The following is a 14861-nucleotide window of genomic DNA, read 5'->3' as shown; positions in this document are numbered from 1 at the left end:
ATTAGTGAGTAGTTCCATTCTAGGGTTTATGGGGATCCATAATTAATATGAAAGGATAGTTTGTTATTATTGATATTTGATATTGCATGATAATTTTCTATTGAATTGTTTTAATTCTTTGCAATTAGATTATGAATCGAGCAGATGTAATTTGATTGTGAATGTTTAGCAATATTAAATTGATGAATCGAGCAGATGTTAATTTAATATCAAAGATTATTTTTAATAGGAACTTAGATCTAGTAAATTGCGAGAGCCTGTTAGATCTATGTTAATTAATAAATTGCGAGAGCCTGTTAATCATGTTATCTATGCATTGTTAATTATTAATTACTTCGTTCTATCCCGGAATATTAATTGTTGGTGAACCTGTGACCCTAGGCTTCCTTATTATTGTTTTTTTTCTCCCTAAACTTATTCTTCGTAGTATAGAATTTATTCCCAAAAAATATTGGTTACTTAGATAATTTAGATTATAATAATTAATTAGAAGGAAAAAGACTTGTTTCCCTGTGGAGATCGACCCTACTTCCCTATCTACATTAGTTAGAGGATTTAGGTATTACTTTTGATTAGGGGATACGACTTTACCCTGTCAATCATCAACAATTGAGATTTTTCTCTACAGCAATCAAAGCTTGAGATAAACGAGAAAAGCCTTGAAATTTATCATATCCAACAACGAATAAATACAGTAAAACTATAATACTACTTCTACATTACGTGCAGCTTCAACTTAAATCAAATCTAAATTATACTTCCAGATTAAAATCATACAAGTTAAACCCACATTTAAAGCAAAATTTGTACATGTTTTTGTAACACAAAAAACGATTATTGGCACAAGCAAAAATTGAGGTTCATTAAAACTCTTCGATTTCAATTTAGCTCTCTATATGTTAATAGAATATCAACTACAACAGAGATTAAAAAAACTACAAAATCAACGACTGCTGGTTACATTGACTGCAAAATCAACAACATTTTTCTGTTTGTGAATCTGCATAATCAACCCTAACACCACAGCAAAGTTTTTTCATTAAATATGCATATCAAACGGAGAAAATTCCGATAAGGAGACACTGTAGACAAGGACTGATTCATGATGATTGGTGGAGTTCCGAGTATAAGTTCTGAAATAAGATCAAAAAAAATGTGCATTAGTACTAGAAAGATTCCAAGGGTAAAACCAATAACAAAAAGAAAAGTCACTAGAAATTAGATAAAAGAAGGATAACTCTTTTTAATAAAGAAAAATTGTTCTAGAGACCATGCTATATACCAATAAGTTTTTGTTTTTGGACAAAATATACCAAAAGTTACAAGGAGACAAAGTCTTTAAAAAAAAACTGCAGTAAATAGATCTTGGAAGAAAAAGACTCAACATTTAACACTTGTTAAAACCATAGATAATTGGAGATCTAAGTTTCACTAGAAATTTCCATTGCTATTCCAAAGCAACAAATAAGAATTATGAAGATAGTGGGTCTTATAAACAATGTCAGACAAAAGTCTAATAAATAGGTGAAAGTCAAAGTCAAAACCCAATGTCAAGAAAGTTCTTTATGAGGTACTAGTATAAGAGTCAAAACCATATATACTGTTACATCACAAAATAGACACAAAACCATCTTAAAAAGAAAATACCAAAGTAACTAATCTGATACTCCGTAGTTAATATGTAGAAAATATGGGCAAATAAATGTCTGAAACCTCATGGTGTTTACAAAGCTCACATAATGGCAGAGAAAAAGAATACATACAGTGTGGTATGTAAATATAAGCTTTGACAAAACATTTGTCTTATCAAATTTATAATCAACAAATATAGCAAAAGTTTGTAAAAAGCGGATAAAGTTAAAAACGACGATCCATACAAAACACTTCCATCAAAAGAAATAGGCAGCAAAGAGGTACATAACAAAAAGCAGCATAAAGAGACTCCCAAAATCAGTACAAAAAAATAGGACTTCCCCTTGACACAGATTAGATCAAGGCATAATTCACGAGCAAACGAAATAAGAGGCAGGATAAATCCTATTTCAGAGTACAAGATGCTAATGGTAAGCTTATTAAACAAAAATAATAAAAAAGAAAACGGCACAAGCAGGTATATGAGGAAACACATATCAAAGAAAAGGCATGAACCAACAAAAGGACATAGATAGAAGATGAAAGCTGAATTCCCTGGCGTCATGAGATGATAAGAACATCAGCAGTAGTAAGGAGCGCCGCCCAACTCTTCTAGAGAGACGTGAAATCGCTTTTCCCAAATTCCGCTGCGTCTGGATTCTCTGGAATAGCCAATGAAAATGGAAAACCCTAATCCGAGGATACCAGTAACTATAAAAGAGGGAAAAAATTCCCTATACTTCATAGCAAGGGAAAACCTTAATTTCCACAACAAAGTAAAAAAATTGGGGGGAACTTAGAATTTGAAGGATTCCGAAGAAAAGAGATACAGGGGGGAAAAAAAATCTTGAATGAAAAGAAGAAAATGAATTGATCCAGGGAAAAAGGAGGGAGAAGGGTACTGTGTTTAGGGGTCGATGAGTACCTCAACAGGGAGTACTTGTACTTGAAAATTTCGAGAAGAAATACTAGCTGCTTTAGCAGCTTTGAGAAAAGTAACAGCACCGGGACTTTCATACAGATAGAGCACGAATAACAGGAAGATTAACTGGAAGAAATGGCCAGTTGATGGAAGCCATAGAAGATTTTCTATGTGAGAGGTATGAGATCTAGTGTGGAAGGGGTCTAATGGATCTGGAGGTCGAAGTTTCCAGAGAGAATTATCTCATCTATTTCTCTCTACAGAGAAGGGGCACTCGTCGTTACCTAACACAGCCATATTCCAGCTAAGGGGTGGCAAGAAACAGCAAGCCACCTTGTCACAAAAAAGAGCTACCGACAGCAGAAGTAGCAAGAAATTGAAGCCTATAAAGGATGAGAAGGTAGACCTAGGGAGAAGGCATGTGTCTCGATAAGGAAAACAAGGAAATGAATAACAGACCTAACACTAAGGCTAATTTTAGTTTACTGGATAACAATTGTAAGGGAAAAACACATAGTAACTTAGTTTCTCTATGTTTGGTTTCTAGCCAGAAAAGATTGGGGAAAGAATACAAGAAAAGAATGGAGGGGGATATGGATAGGAGAAAAGACCAAGAGAAGAAGCATGTAAAGAAATAGCAGATGCAAAAAGAATTTTTTCCACAGTTGGGGGAACTATAATACACCCGTTAAACACCAAATAAAAAGAATTTTTTCCACAATTGGGAGGGGGGGGCATAATCATTTTTTCTGCAAAATGTTATCCTCATTCCCTCATTGGAGGATTGAAAGAACCTACCTCCATTTCCAAGAGATGTATCCATTTTCCATTACAAAAAATTTCTACTTGATGTACCAAATTCTAATTTATTCTTTTTGAGTATGCAAATTGTACCCTGCTGCCCCACAGTATTTACAACTTTCTACTCACTCTTTCTAACTCCATCTATACCTTATTTTCAATCGTCCATGACACGCAGTTCACAAAATGTTTTCTTTCTCAGAATTCACCCCACTAAAGAACTAAAAAAAAAAAAGCAATTCATCCACAATTCACCATAATCCATTAATTCACCACATATTCTCATTTTTACAAATTCTGATTATTAATTAAAAATACACTTATGACATTAAATTGTTAATAAATAATGATTAACACATTAAAACAATTTAAGGAGAGGAAAGAAAACAAATTGGGAGAAGTGTGTGAGATATCAAAAAATTATGATCTTTTAAAAATTGATTTGTATTTTTTTTTTTTTTTTTACAATAATGCTGTAGTAAATAACTTTTTTTAAAAAGTAGGCATGTAAAACTAGGATTGGTCCACATGCCATGCACGACATTTATCTTTTTCATTTATTTAGTTGTATTTTTGTTCTTAGGGTATATTTTGGTAAATGGATAGCCAAAATTAAATTTTTGGGACCAGTCCCACAAAAATCAAGGCAAAAACTATTAGTAGTACATGAGCTTGTAATAACATGACTAATTCCAGTTCATGAATGTTGTCCACCAATTGAACTTCATAAAATATTTTCGTTAAAATATTTAAAAAATTCAGGAGTGGAAAACTGGTAATACCTTATTAAGAGATTGAACTTTAGGAACCAACAATGAGACAACAAACAGTCTTCCTAAAATTCAACATGCTCTATGCAAATTCATTCGCTTGCGTCAGGGTAGTCATTTGCAAACAAAGGGACCAGAATATGTTGATTTAAGACCAAATAAACTTTTGAAGCTTTACAACAGGTGTTTGAAAATGTGAGCAGCTGATCACAACAAAAGCAAAAGCTATTGCAAGAACAATGTGTAGTAGAATCAAGATAAAACGACTTCAGTGATGAAGATGTTTAGTTGCTGTTTTCTTCTTGCTTTGTTCTTGGATAGTCAGAATACCTTAAAGATTGGTTACAGTGATAATGAAACTGAAGTTGACTGAAACTCTCTCTCTTTTTTTTTTTCTTTTTTTTTTCCCCCTATAAGGAACCTTAACTCTTTTTCAAAATTTGCCAAATCAGTTTTTTGATACCACATGTGACCAATTCATACATTTGATAAGTAGTCCCTGCAACACCAAAGACACTATCCAGCATTCCAGCAGGCTTTGCTTTTGCATGCTGATGGAAAGAAGCACATAGCTAAAGAGCCTAAAGCCTTTTGCTGCAAAACAGCAGCCTAACCTGCCTAATCCACCTGAGGAAGGGTCTGTAACAATAAAGAGACTACAGAAAACATTACCGAAACTAAAGATCCAAATGACAAAGTATTAAGGATGGCAAAGAGAATGGTCTTTCAAATGGGGCCTCACAACATGATATTTCTTCAGCTGAAAATGGGAAGGTTTATGTGAAAAAGAGACGAGGAATTTTTTTCATCTAATGACATTTGCGAAATGTGCAAATGGAGTACTGAATGGTTCTGTTACTCAAGCATAAACAGAGGAAACACCTAAAAAGTCAAAGAAAGCCAGAAAAGAATTGGAGGTTAAAGGTACAGAGATTAAAAAACCCAAAATGAAGATGAGGAAGGTGAGAGAGGTACCAACAGTACTGCATAAGAAGATGGTTCTGTTACTCAAGCAGTAACAGAAAAAACACATAAGAAGTCAAAGAAAGCCAGGAAAGAATTGGAGGTCAAAATGAAGCAGAGTAAGGTGAGAGGTACCACGAAAAGAAGGTTCTGAACAAACTTAAATATGTATCAGTACGCTTTCTTATTGAATACAAAAGCTTTCCTTAGTGAATTGTGCTTAAATCACCCAAACAGATACCTTGATAATTATCATAATTGTTACTAAAATAAACAACTTTATATGAAATATTATAATTCGCCTCGATGAGCAGATCTAGATTATAAACTATATGTGTTACTGCATTTTCATACAAAAGTACTCAAGATTTGTTGCGTTGATGCCAATACATGAAGGTGCATGTTCATATTGATTTACAGTGTCATCTAATGTCTTTAACGCCAAAACTCCATACTGAGTTTCACCCCATCCGTTACATTCTTTGATAAAGAGCTCTTAAAGAGGTAAGTAGACAATCTCAAGTAAAGTAAATGATCTCAAGGCTTGGTAATTGAAAAGTATTTAATGTATTGTCTATTTTAAAACCAAGTAATTTCAAAATAACTAGCCTCTTACACCAAATCAGCTCCAAAAACTTAAAACTTTGACGCAAATTAAAAATCAAGTTAAGCTCAAAATATTCACGTTTTTTTGTACCATACAATCATGACTCTTTGTAATAGGATGTATTGTTTTGAAGTAGAACCTTGCTCACAAAATTGTCGTACGACATATTCATCTCATTGCTTGGTGGTAACAATCCCATCTAAGAATCAAGCTCTATTATGGCATTTCTTTTTGACAATAAGAGACTTTGTAGGTAAAAAGAAAGTATATGACACAAGATTGAGTCATGCAAATTAATAGTGTAATCTATGTTTTTTCTAAGGGGATACTCATGCAATTCATGTTTTGAATTTTAATTACAATAATTGATCAAAGCTTTGCCAAGGTGAAAAGATAAAAATGTGTAGAATGCTTACAATTGAATACTAAACACATTATGATGTTTCCGATACGAATCCTCTTGTAATAATGACCTGAATAATTTTGAGTGATAGACTCATAGTGTACGCAGTAAAAATACGTAAATATTAAAAAAAAAACCTTGATATTTAGTTTTCTCTAAATAAAATTTAAAAAAAATTTTAAAACTTGATTTTTAATTTGTGTGCGGAAATGCGCATGTTAAGGTGGATGTGTGGAAACACTTTAAGAGATAGAATCAGAAATGAGGTTATTCGCAAGAAAGTAGGTGTGGCGGGCATTGTAGATAAATTAAGGGAAAATCGTCTGCGTTGGTTTGGACATGTAAGACGGAGACCCGAGGGTGCACCGGTGCGAAGAGTGGAAGAGTGGGACCATGGAGGGATTAAACGAGGAAGAGGGAGACCAAAGATGACTTGGTTGGAAGGAGTGAGGAAGGATATGAAGTGCATGGATTTACGTGAGGATGAAGTTTTGGATCGTAAGGGATGGAGGAGAAAGATTTATGTTGATGAATACACGGAATAATCAAATTTGGTTCATGTTAGCCGACCCCACTTTTGGGATTAAGGCTTTGATTGATTGATTGATTGATTGATTGATTTTTAATTTGTGTCAAAGTTACAAGTTTTTAGAGCTGATTTGTCGTAAGAGGCTAGTGATTTTGAAATTACTAGGTGTTAAAATAGACAATACACCACATACATTTCAATTAACAAGCCTTGAAATCATCACCTTACACGAGTAGAATCTAATGGTGATGAGTATATAAAGAGGTTGTTAGAGCAACTCCAATAAATTAGCTTGCCATACCACATAAGCTTTTAAGCTAGTTATCATTTGAGTTCCAACGGCCGGCTATTAGCTTACTACTTAAATGAACCATGCCTCCTTAATTTATGTTTTAAAATTTTGATTTGTTTTTTAGGTTAACAAAGTCAACTTTCTTGACCAACTTATTGCATTTTCTAGCTCAAATGGTTAAGCTTATAGCTATAGATTATTTTATATTGCAAGCAAGTCCCTAGCTACAACCACGAGAGTTGCTCTTATCATCCAACTTTCAATAAACTTTATATCAAATAATGTAATGGTTTGGATGAAACATCCTCACACAAGACATTAGAAATACGTGACACTGCAAACCAATACAAACATGCACCTCATGTATTCGCATTAAAAATTTAAAATGAGTGCGGTAACACAATATAAAATCTTTATATTTCAGATTAAGTTTATGATATTAGTAACAATTATGACAATAATTAAGGTATTTGTTAATCCCTCTGCCCCTTAATACAAAGCCTCTTTTGGTTTTTGCGCGAGAATTAAGAAAGTTGTAAATTTTTTAAAACTAATGATTACAAATACATATATGCATGTGGGGTTAGCGACATATAGAGAGAAAGAAAAAGTAGGTGGGAATAATTGAAGAGTAAGAGAGAGAGAGTGTTGAAATTGATGTTAAAAAAAAAAAAAAAAAAAAAAAGTAATGGAAAAAAAGATGACAACTCATTAAAAAGAGGGTAATAATGTCAAAAACTACAACCTCTAAATAGAAAGAGGCATTGTATTTTGGTTTACCCAAAAAGAAAATGAGGATTTGTATTAAGGGACGGAGGGAGTATCTTATAAAGAAGGTTTCCGGGGTATGTACTTTGCGGCTTATAGCTAAGGTAAGTTTATAATCCTTATAACAAATTTTCCATACATATTGGCTATTTTTTTGTGAATTTGACGGCAAAATGTTTATCACGATGCAACCTAATTATTATGAGAAAGAGCTACCAATCTTTAAGAACTTGAGTCACTCAGAGGTCAAGGGGGATGCTTAAACTTATTATGAGAAAGAGCTACCAATTTCTTTGTTTTTTTCCCGTTGTAAAATTTCAATTGGAAACTAATTGTGTAAAAAAAAAAATTGTGTTTGTTCAAAATATTATGCACTGATGACTCCTTTGATTCTGAAGTTGAAGGTGAATGAAGCTGATTTCCTCGGTGCTTAAATCTGTGAGTGTCAGTATGCTTTCCTATTGAATTATTGAATAAAGATTTCTATATTCTGTATGGTTCATTACTGAAAAACAGGTGACGTGGTATTTTGGAGCAGTTACTTTAAACTTTTTTCATAGCCACTGTCATTCTAAATATAGTTATGGAGGGAAATAAAGAAAAATATCAGGCTAATAAAGCTTCAGTCCAACACTCTAGAGGTTTAGCTATTCAAAACCAGACTTCAATAACCAATAATTTATGATAAAGAATACAAAAAGCTGAAGGAGACGGACCAACTAAATAAATAAGCTAGATAGAATCCCATACCCCTCTCAAGGCACGGCAGTAATCTCCTTGTCCTCCACATCGGTGGCAGCCACACTAATCTCAGAAGAAAGGCCATTAGCAACATCTTCGGTAGGAGGCTGAGCTTGCTCGTCCTCAGGCAACGGCTCCTCAACATAATCATTTTCGAAAGCATCAGCAGGCACCTCATAAATCCTAACCTGGGGCTTCGAGGGATCCTTAACAAGCACATACTTGCCCTCATTCAGCTTCATACACAAATCAACGATACTCTTAACAATTCCCCACATATTAGCCATGTTCAAATTAATCTGAGCCGCGAAATCCCTAGGCTTATATCCAACAACACCGAGAATCACATGGTTAAAATGATCCCTGGGGTGAACCCTAGAAACATACCCCAACTTCATCAAATCAGCACCACCCAAAAGCGCCTGAGCAGTCCACTTAGCCATCTTGTTAGAATTGTTCTTCAATTCAGTAGCCAAAACAGCACCTCTTTGAGTCTCCAATTTCTGCCTCCAATCAACCCCAGAATACTTAGGATCAAATTCATTCAAAGCATTAAGTGTCAAAAACTGCCTTTGATGATTACTCTCAAGCACACTCTGTAGCTCACACCTAGCAACCAAACACATATCATTATCAAGCTTCCACCTTCTATACCTATACCCAGCAGAAGCCACTTCTTCTCCCTCATTCGCAAACGGGTTCGGCTCCTCAAAGCTCACCTTCTTCCCCTCTTTAACCAAAACCTGCTGAGAGAAATTCTGGTTGATGTAAGCAGCCTCAACACTCAAAGAATGAGCAGAATTGATATCATCTTTCGACTCCGGTAACGGTTCCTGCGAAGTCTCATGAACAGACAACAAATCCAACTGAGACCCATCTCTCTTATCAAAGAACAGCTTATTCCCAACCCTCTGAACCACAATATCCCAACTGTAAACACTCCTCGGCGAGCACATAAGCGTTGACAATATCGCATCAGTAGCGAAAACAGTAGCCTTATCCTCATTAGCCAACCTCCTAATCACAGGATCATCAGTAGTTGTAACCTTGAAGAAGTTCCTATTCTTAAACCTCTCCAACCTACGCTCATTCTTCGGAGTAAGGCGGTCATATGTTCTATCATAAGACTCAAGCGCCCCGCAAAACAGAAGATCCTCAGGCTCAGGAACAGAGAAGGACAACTTGGAGAAAGTCGAGAAAGGAATCTGCTCAAGCATATTCCACTCAGGCTGAATTTCAACCGATGACTTAAACACTGCGGCTTCACGGCGTTGATGCTGTCCACCCCCAATACGATGGTTATTATGGTAAAGCCGATCACGGCGAGCACGCTCCTTCTCCGCCTCACGTTTACGAGCTTCGACTTCCTCGTCTCGGCGTTGAGGGAGATGGCGAGATGGGTTATTGTGGTGGTGATGGAAGCGCCATTTAGGGCCGAATTTAGGGCGAGGTGGGGGTTTGCCGTCGACAAGGCGGAAGGAGGAGTCTTCATCGGCGGCGAGTGTGGCGGCGAAGGAATCATCGCCGGTGAAATCGAAGACGGAGTCGTTGGCGTTGTTGCGACGGTTGGAGGGGTTGTTGAGGTTGCGAGTCCAATCGGCAATTCGGCCGAGTTTGTCGGAGCGAGAGAAAGGGGCAAAGGGGACGTTGCTGGGGACGGTGGTGGTAGATGGAGTTGCGGCGGCGGTGGTGGTAGTGGTGGTTTCTGGTGGACCCCAGCCATCTGGGTTGAAAGGGACGAAGCCGACTTCGAAGGACACCATTGTTGTGTTGTGTTTGTTGTAGGGAAGAAGATGGAGAGGGAGAGAGAGGAGAATAGGAGGTACAAAAAGAGGAGAGAGAAAAACCCTAGTATTGTTTATCAACTATTGGAAAATGGAAGTCTTAACTCTTAAGCGAACCGGGAAACCGACTCAATTGGGCTTACGAATAATATAAGAGTTAAAGGTGTCAATTCAAGTATCATAATCAGGTAAAATTGAGTCGGCTTTATTTTTAAATTTTAGTCAAGCTAAGTTATACAAATTTTTACCTACACCCTACGGCAGAGAACACTACCTGCACCCCTCCACTCCTGCGCGTACCTCACCCCCGCCCCTTTTCATCGATGAATTTCCTGCAACTTTTTATAACATGTTCATTTTTATAACAAGGAGTTTATTGTTCAAATTAATATAGTTTCTGAATTGAATTCTAGGAATTTTCTATAAAAAATATAAAAAAAAAAAAGAGGAAATTTATTTATAAGGATTACTGCGTTCAAATCATTTTTATTGTATGAAACATTGCATCATCTAATGTTCATTTTTGTTTATTTGTGTTTCAACAAATGTTCATTTTTGTATCATCAAATGTTCATTTCAAGAGTTATGTGTAAGTTTCATAGTAAGATGTATAGAATACAACTACATACGTCTTAGAATTCTACTTATTTAAATAAAACGTTGTTAAAAATTAATTTACAATATAAAATAAATTTAATTTAATTACAATAATAACACATTTCTATATAACTATATTATTACATGTAATAATTGTTTCATAAACATGAAAGTGAACCAAATGTACATATGTGTCCTGTTAAATGAACTTCTTTGTTACATTTGATACAATAAAGTGTATATGTGTGTATCCTCCTTGTTGCACCTCTAATATAAATGTGTGTGTTTTCCATGAAATATATAATATGAGCACAATATATTTATCGCCTTCAGCTTCCTTACTTGATTATCCTGTACAATAAGAGATCGATCAAGGTTATATAAAAAAAAATTATACCAACACATTCCAAACAAAAGTACGTTAAATCTAAGGATTCAAAATTGAACTTTTACGCATTAATAATAATTGCAAAATCAGAAATGAACACATTATAAATATATATATAAAAAAAAAAATCAATATGAAAATGAAAACGTAAAAAAATCTAAATGAACATGTATCAAATTCTAAATGAACATGTATTATTTTTTTTTTTTGAGGGGGATGAACATTTATTAATATGAAAAAGAACATATATGTAAAAAATTCAAATGAATATTTATAAATGTAAAATGACCATTAAAAATAATAATTCAATATGTCAAAATACAACTTAATATGTATTGATATTAAATGTGGATAAAATACCATAAGATTAAATTATATTTTAAAATAGAATCACCAAAGGTTTATGATGAATGAACAATAGGTTATTTATTTTTGAACATTTTTTGACATGTGAATGAACATACATTAGTATATGTGTGAATATACACATATCCAAATGAGCATCTATGTATCAAATTCGAATAAGCATCTATCAATATTAGAACTAAATGTATGTAATATAATATTCAAATGACGCTCACGGACATATAAATTAATACTCCCTTCGTTTTTAAATACTTGCTCCATTTCTCATGGACACGGATTCCGATGCTAATCTTTGATCACTAATATCTTTAATTATCAATAAGTATAAATTCTAACAATTGAAAATTAATAATCTATTCATTGAGATGATTCCAATAAGTACCCACAAGACTATATTTTTTCTTATGTATAAATCACAAACATTAGTCAAAGTAGGACAAATGAATAGTGCAAAAAATAGAAATGGAGCAAGTATTTAAAAACGGAAGGAGTATGAAGTTAAACATGTATTATTATAGTGTATGTGTATTTTTTCAATATGAGAATGAACATGTACGTATTTACATTCAAATAAACATGTGTTTAAGTACCAGTAAACATTTATTAATTTGTAAAGATCAAAAACAAAATTAGGCTAATCTTCTCTCAAGAATAAACACTAGTAGTTGTAAGGTAAGAATGTAAATAATCATATACTAATATCATAATGAACATCTATCAAAATGAAAATGAACATTTACCGAAAATGAACATTTGTTCAGCAACCGTCTTCTCCGACGGAATCTTCGAAGTGTTCTTCCAGTTTTGTTTCTACAAAAATACCACCAAATATAGTAGATTTAAGTCTATTTTCCACAAAAATAAATGTAATTATAGTAGATTTTGTTTTAGAATATCAAAACGCAAAAGAATATAATAGCTATGTTGGAATATTTGCTTCAAATTGTTAGTGGTTAGTTAACTCCTAATGTTAGTGGAATCATAATAGTAGTGGGTTAGTTTAGTGGGGGTTAATGTTAGCATGATCAATGATCATGGGATTATGTTCCTTATTTGTAGTTATATTTTGCACTATATATATGTTGCAATGTAGTACAATTTTAAATGGATTGAATACAACTTTTATTATTTTTTCCCTTCTCTCATCTCTATTTTATTATTTCAACATGGTATCAAGAGCTTCAGGTTAGATCGGGATAAGAAAAAAAAAAAAAAAAAAAAAAAGGGAAGGAAAAGAGATGAAGAAAAAGAAGAAAAAAGAGAGAGAGAGATAGAGAGTATTAAAAAAAAATCGAGTAAGGAGACAAGCAACGCAGCTTGATCTTATTGTTCGAGAGCAATATTTTTTTTCGAGTGAAATATTTTTGTGAGTATTTTTTTGTGTGTTTTACCATGGACGTAATGGTTAGTGTGGTGTGTTGATGGGTTCCTGTAGACACCTAAAAATGTCTCCCCAAAACCAAACCCGATGATAAATAACCTTTCACCGCCACTATTGGTCGGGTTTAGTATTTATTCCCGAGAGTGCTTAAAAAATCGTATTTTATTAAATTCATACTTTTGAACAGTCCATGGATTAGTCTTGTTGTTTGGTAAAAGCATAGTTTTAATTTTAGCCCAAGCTTATTAATTAATTTTAAGCCCAAACCTTTTTATTTTATTATTTTATTATTTATTTTTGGCCCAAACATTTTATTTATTTTTATTTTATTATTTTCTTATTTTAGCCCGAATAATAAAAGTCAGAAAAAAGCCCGAAATTATCAATCGGCACTTAAAAAGCCGAAAGAAATTAAGGTTAAAAATGAATTTAGACGGAAAAATGGACTGGAAGTGACCGTGTTATGGTACAGTCTGACCGTGTCACGGGAACCCTTCCCGTCTGACGGTAGGACTTCCCGTGACACGGGAGGTCTGCCGTGACACGGGACGTTCCGTGTCCTTTCCGCGTAAACCCTTAACGCGTTTTTCATTCCGTTTTCTGAAAATTTCCCGCGTCACTCCAAAACTGTACCGTGTCACGGGAAAGTGTACCGTCTGACGGTACAGTCTGACCGTGTCACGGGATACTTTTTAGGGTTTTTATTATTTTAGGGTTCCGTGTGCTCCCTCAGCACATTTTCCCTATAAATACCCCCTCATTTTTGATGTACGGGGAAACCAGAATTTTATTATTCTTATTATTCTCTCTTCTATGCTATTAACCTAAACACTAGCCTACCCTTTTCACTTCAAAATTCCTTCTTCAAGCACTAAAAGGAGTCCATATTTTACTCGAGGTTCACTCCTTAAGCCAAGGCGTGAAAGGTAGAACTGTTTGAGGGTTTGGCCCCAAAATCAACTTTATTTTATTTAATTTAATTTAGTCATTGTTTTATTATTTCCTTGAAGTTACTAACTCGTTTATTATTTTGTAGTTGCAAATAAACAGATTCAAAGTAAGGATCATGCTCTTATTATTATTATTATTTTTCTAACAATTTTTATGTTGTTGGGATTGTGATTAAATTGGTATTAATGTTTATTCTATTATATTTTTTATTGATCACCATATTTCATGTTTAAAGGGAATATGTAATTGAAAATCACGCCTAATAAGATAATTTGGACAACCGGTTTAGGATCCTTTTTTATCTTGTTATTAATTGAAGTGATCGCCAAATTTTTTAGAATTATGTGTGCATTAATTTTGAACCAATTTAGTTAAATAATAGTTTGGAGCGAATTGAATTATTGTTTGTATGCCTTTGAGATCGCAGGAATGCTTTTCACTATAAGAATCGAGTAGAGGCCAATACGGGCGAATGTGACTCCATGACTCACTTCGTACCATCATCCCCGATCCTCCTTTCGTGGTTCCGAACCATATGGAGTTAATAATATCATGGATTATGAATGGGGTGTAACCTTCACGGGTCAATCGTTGTTGCCTATCGTTGTCCCTTATCGTGGTTGCCTTTTTATGATCCGTGAACGGTTTACAAGTTCCTTAAAAACTTGTTGGCGGCTCCCTACTTTCCTTGTCCCTAATCGTAATGTCAATTCCCACTTCCTATGAGTGCCAAGCATATTCACCACATGCTTTTAACGTAGGCGCACTCCGAGCGACGCCTACAATTTGGCGACTCCACTGGGGAGGATTCTTAATTATTTATCGATTTGAGTGATCGGTATTTAATTAAGATGAGTGGATGAGACTTGAAAGATTCTTGAAAAAATATTCCTGTGATTAATTTGGCATTTTTTGCATCTGCATAGACGTTTTAACGTCGCATTCAGGTCTGTCCCGTAGGAAAAA

The 14861-nt window shown here is 34.3% G+C and overlaps 1 pseudogene across 1 annotated transcript; it reads right to left on the bottom strand.

Moving 5' to 3' along the window:
- Positions 1-853: 853 nt before the first annotated feature.
- LOC145632114 (eukaryotic translation initiation factor 3 subunit D pseudogene) lies at positions 854-10298 on the bottom strand (annotated as a pseudogene). The gene is made up of 2 exons (XR_014112490.1): positions 8438-10298; positions 854-1133 (listed from the first exon to the last, which is right to left on the bottom strand). The product of XR_014112490.1 is annotated as a eukaryotic translation initiation factor 3 subunit D pseudogene (transcript).
- Positions 10299-14861: the final 4563 nt, after the last annotated feature.

Source organism: Chenopodium album, chromosome 5 (genome assembly GCF_948465745.1).
Source record: "Chenopodium album chromosome 5, dcCheAlbu1.1, whole genome shotgun sequence".
In the NCBI taxonomy this organism is placed as follows: domain Eukaryota; kingdom Viridiplantae; phylum Streptophyta; class Magnoliopsida; order Caryophyllales; family Amaranthaceae; genus Chenopodium; species Chenopodium album.
The sequence above is the reverse complement of the archived record's forward strand: the minus strand, read 5'-3'. Positions and strand labels throughout refer to the sequence as shown.